Source organism: Myotis brandtii, unplaced genomic scaffold, assembly GCF_000412655.1.
Source record: "Myotis brandtii unplaced genomic scaffold, ASM41265v1 scaffold4, whole genome shotgun sequence".
In the NCBI taxonomy this organism is placed as follows: Eukaryota; Metazoa; Chordata; class Mammalia; order Chiroptera; family Vespertilionidae; genus Myotis; species Myotis brandtii.
The window spans coordinates 7,106,331-7,111,656 of record NW_005365371.1 but is presented as its reverse complement, the minus strand read 5'-3'; the positions used below and the strand labels follow the sequence as shown (position 1 = coordinate 7,111,656).

General features: G+C 40.8%; 1 protein-coding gene across 1 annotated transcript in view; it reads left to right on the top strand.

The window, feature by feature from the left end:
* HRASLS (HRAS-like suppressor) overlaps positions 1 to 5,326 on the top strand; it is a 22,363-nt gene that overhangs the window by 16,284 nt on the left and 753 nt on the right. The gene's annotated exons all lie outside the window — the stretch shown is intronic.

Sequence of the window (5,326 nt, the reverse complement as noted above, 5' to 3'; positions counted from 1 at the left end):
GGAGGGTAGTTGGGGACTATTAGGCTGGCAGCGGGGCAGTGAGGGGCAACTAGGCTGGTGAGGGGGCAGTTGGGAGTGACCAGGCCAGCAGTGGGGGGCAGTTAGGGGTGACCAGGCAGGCAGGCAGGCAGGCAGGTGAGTGATTAGGAGCCAGCAGTCCAGGATTGTGAGAGGGATGTCTGACTGCCGGTTTAGGCCCGATACCCGGGATCGGCCTAAACCGTCAGTCAGACATCCCCCAAGGTGTCCCAGATTGGAGAGGGTGCAGGCTGGGCTGAGGGGACCCTCCCCATGCATGAATTTCATCCACTGGGCTTCTCATAAAGTGAATACATAGTGGTATCTCATAAAGTGAATACATAAAGGCTTCCAGTATCTTGCAATGGTGGGTCAGTTATATAAACATCTATTCTAAGGAAGGAGGTTAAAATTCTTCTGATGGAAACTGAGGAAAATGGGAGGTGAAAAATAAGATAGGATACATTTGTTTTCATTAGGAAGTGATTTAATTGGAAATTCATTTTTATTTAGAAAATACATTAATGTAATGAATGTACTACTCACATGGAACAATAAATTTTCTGAGCTAGAACACAGAGTATATATACACAAATCACCTTTCATACCCACAATCAAGACCCATAAAAATCAATCATCCCTCAACAATCAGCAGAACTCTTCTCTAACAAGTTCTGATGAAGATGGTGCAGTGACAACCTTAAGAACCCACCTTAGCTTTGGAATTCTGCTGATCTGAGATAGAACTCCATTTTTATCACTTAGCTGGGTGACTTGGGGCTCATTGTTTATCAGTTTCTTAATTTGTAAATTGAGGTTGTTTTGTAAATTATAGGAGATATTTGAAATATCTTAGCATTCTGTATTATTTTATTATTTTTCCTATCACCATTTATCCCCTCTATGCCCTCTTCCACCTGCCCCACCCCTCCCCCCTCGCAATCACCACATTGTTGTCCTTTTTCATTAGCTGACAGAGGCCAACTGATGACATATCTTGGTGGGTTTGTAAATGTTTTCTATTTCTTTGTAATGCTAATTTCAAAGAGATTTTGTGCTTTTAAATAGATTCTTTGATTCATAGAGCTGTCCATGTCCATGGGTTCTCTCTCTCTTTTTTTTCTTTCTTAGCATTCTGTATTGCTTATCATCCATCCTAAGGAATGCTGGATATTATTAATTGCACTATTTAGGAATTTTATAGATTTTTGTTGCACTCTTTAGTAAAATATCTGCTGATCTAAAAGGAAATACAACACTTGAATTATTTTTGTTATTGTCAATAATTAATAGTATTATTACTACTAATAGCTAGTATTCGATTAGAGTTTTGGATCCCCTTAAGGCTTATGGGTCTTGACATTTGAACAGTTTTCTTGGGGAATGGCTGTGTATTTCCTCCAATTAAAAACAACAGCATTGTAGATGCATTTTAAAAAGATGAGAAAGGTAGGTAGGATATGGCCCTATTTTTTTTCTAATTTGTACTTTTCTGTATTTTTAAAAAAATTAATAGGCTTTATTTTTTAAAGCAGTTTTAGGTTCACAGCAAAATTGAGCAGAAAGTATAGAGTCCTTCTATCTCCCCGCCCATCACACATACATAGCCTTCCCCACCATCAACCCCCCACATCAGTGTGGTATATGTGTCACAAACGATGAGCCAACATTTGTACATCATTATCCACCAAAGTCTATAGTGACAGAAAGCAGAATGTGTCACCCCCAAATATATCACTTTGGCATAAAGATTATTTTGAGCTGAAGGCATTGAGAAGAAGCAGATACACAAAAATCCCTTTCCCCTATTTGCCTAAAAGCAAGACATAAATTTTCACAGGTGTCCCTCCTCCTCTCTCTAGTAGGAAGGACAAAACTTAATCACTGGGACAACCTGTGGTTAAGGTAAGACATTTATCAGCCTGGAGGGGGCATCAGAGGAATCTGTATGACAAACTTTACTGACTAGCCACTATTTACCATTAGTTTCTCATGAGTTGACTTTCCTACAGTTAGGCTTCTCCTTGGAAGCCTAAGACCACTTTCCTTTGTCCTATCATTTATCTACAAATGTCTGCTCTTTGTTATGTGAGATGGTACCTCATTGTTGTTTTGGTTTGCATCTGCTCTTTGTTGAAAATGCTATATAAGCTTGAATTCTTAGCCACATCTTTGAGTTACCCTTCTCTAAGGTTCTCATGTATATATGAGATGTATATGTCAATAAACTGCGTTTTTCTCTTGTCTTTTATAACCTGTCTTTTATTACAGTGGCTCATCTGAGAACCAAAGATGGGTAAAGAAAACATTTTTCCTCCTATAAAAATAGTTTACATTAGGGTTCTCTCTTCCTGTTGTATATTCTACAGAATTTGGCAAATTATGTCATTAGAGCATCATACAGAATACTTTCCCTGGCCTAAAGTTTTCTGTGCTCTAGGCCTATTCACCCCTCCTCTACTTAAACTTCTGGTAACCACTGATCTTTTTACTGTTTAAATATGCATTTAAAATTCCTTCATGTCTTTTCATAGTTTGATAGCTTATTTCTTTTCATCACTAAGTAATATTCCATTATCTGGATGTATATTCACCTACTGAAGGGCATTTTGGTTGCTTCCAAGTTTGGGCAATGATGAATAAAGCTGCTATAAATAGCTTTTGTGTGGATTTTGTGTGGATGTCTTTGTCAGCTTGGGCCGCTGTAACAAAATACCATAGTCTGGGTTGTTTAAACAAGACCTTTATTTCTTAGAGTTCTGGAGGCTTTTGCAGGTTTTTGTGTGGGTGTAAGTTTTCAACTCCTTTGGGTAAACACCAAGGGGCATGATTGCTGGGTTGTCTGGTAAGAATATGTTTAGGTTTGTAAGAAACCACCAAATTGCCTTCTGAAGTGGCTGTGCCATTTTTCATTCCACATTCTCACCAGCACCTCGTATTGTCAGTGTTTTGGAATTTAGTCATTCTAATAGGTGCAGTGTGGTATCTCATCTTAATTTGCCGTGGCATGAATCCGTGTGATGCTCAGCATCTTTTCATATGCTTATTATCATCTGCATATCATATTTGGTGATGTGTCATTTGAGATCATTTGCCCGTTTTTAATTGGGTTGCTTGCTTGTTTCCTTACTGAGCTTTAAGAGTTCATTGCATATTTTGGATAAGACTCTTTATCAGATTTGTCTTTTGCCAAAGTTTTCTCCCAGTTTGTGGCTTTTCTTTTCTATATTTTTAAAAATTTCTGATGTCAACATTTCTCGCTGTTGTGCTGGAACAACTAATAAAATGTGTCTGTTTCTGTGGGAGATGGAAGACCCTTGAATAGGCCTGGACAAGGAGACACACAGCACAGCCTGACTGAGCTGCACTGCCCAGCACCGCAGCCTGAGGGTCCCCGGGAAGAGGCTACTCAATCAAGTCCGCAGCCATCTGGGATCCAGCTACAGTGTGTCTGACCAGACTCAGCTAAGGTTTCACTGGGCAGGTACAGATCCTCCGAATGAGGTCTTTACTGTGGCCCACAGACAGAGAGCCCTATAAGGCCGATGTTTGCTGAGTCAGGTTTGGTGATTTTATAATCAGTCCTAAGTAAGCCATAAAGTAAAAGCTCTTGTTCGTGTGGTTCCCCGAGAACAGCCCTTGATGTTATAACCTCACAGGTCAGATCCCATTATATGCAACTCCAAGGGATTGTTTAAATTCCATGGGATTTTGCCATCTAGACTGCAACTTGAAATAAGCGTTTGGGATTTGGGAAAACGCGTGCACTGACGGAAGTGGCTTTAGTATTACTGTGTCTGGCCTGTGCAATCTTTGGTTTAGGATCAACTTGCCTGTCCCCTCCCCAGGCCTCTTAGGTTTATGGGATTTCTCTCACATCTTGTGTTTCTAAGTGGCTGAAGAATACCCAGTGAGTTAAGTCTGCATCTAGCTGGGCCACCCCCTACCTACAGGACCTTGAGTGTTTCCAGGGCTGGACCCTACGGCCATTTGACACCTCTGTTTAAAGACACCGAAGGCACCTTTCTGCTTTTGCATTGTCTGCCACATTTTCCTATATTAAGCCTTCAGGGGAGCTCAGCATCTGTCTGGAGTTGTAGGAAGGTTGGGCTTGATTTATCTTTGATTATTGATATTGTCTTGTGTCTTGTATCTCTCCCTGCCCCTTTTTGCAACCCAGGTGCTATTGGGTAGCTGTAAGCTTCTGCCTCTCTCCTGGGAAATAACTTAGGTAGCGACTAATTAAAAATTACAAATAAAATAAATAAACCAAACAAACAAAATTAGAATTATAAACTAAAATAGGATTTGTCTGTTGTTTGCCAGTGCCATTCTCCCTAGCAATTGGGGAAGGTGGCAGATCAGGGGGTTACTATCTTAGGCCTTGTTCCTGCAGCCCACCAGACGGTGACAGGAAGGGTCTATCATTGCACACCTTTCCCGGCCAGGGCTCTTTCTGCCCATTCCCAGCAGGGAGACCCAGTTAGGGAGGCAGCCTGTGTCAGTAACATGGGGGTGGCAGGCTCACGGGATGGGTGCGAAAGGCCTGGGGCCAGACAGAGGGCATGCGCAAACGTGAGCTGAGTCAGGCTTTCCAGCATTGGGGCAGGTCTCCAGAGTCACTTGGGGAAAATGTTTTGCTTTGTCTGGGAGCCTGATTCTTAAATTCTAGAGAACGCCTGTTGTTTCCAGAATTCCTGATACGGAAGTATCTGGATGTGACCATTGGGTCATAAAATTGTACTCAAACCCATGCAGATGGAAGGCAATACCAGTCAATTACCATGAAAACCATGAATATTCATTAGATCCCTCATGATGATGATTAATACCCTTAAAGCTATAACTGTCTGAACTCTTTTATGGACAATTGAGCTTGAGAATGGTTTATTTTAGTTTGTCTACATGGGAAATTAATTTTTGACATGATAATTAACATTACTATTGATTTCTTTTCAAGTTTATCAGAATACATATGGTATCTACCAAATAAGAGCTTACAGATATTTAGCTCAGATCACATCCCTGAATTATTTTGCTAACAGACATTCTTAAGTAGGGGAAAACACCCCCTCGCCCCCCCCCACACACACACACACACTATTCACCATGGTATAGATCCAACCAAACCAGTGTGTATTTATGTGGTAGGATTGTGTAAAAGGTGAACACGGTGTTCAAGAGTCAACTTATAGCTAAGTCTGGCCTTATGACCTTGAGCAAATCACTTTTAACTTCTCAAATTTTGCAAAACATGAGTAATGATTGGTAAGGATTGTGATAATGGGTTCATTAATGTTAGGGGCTC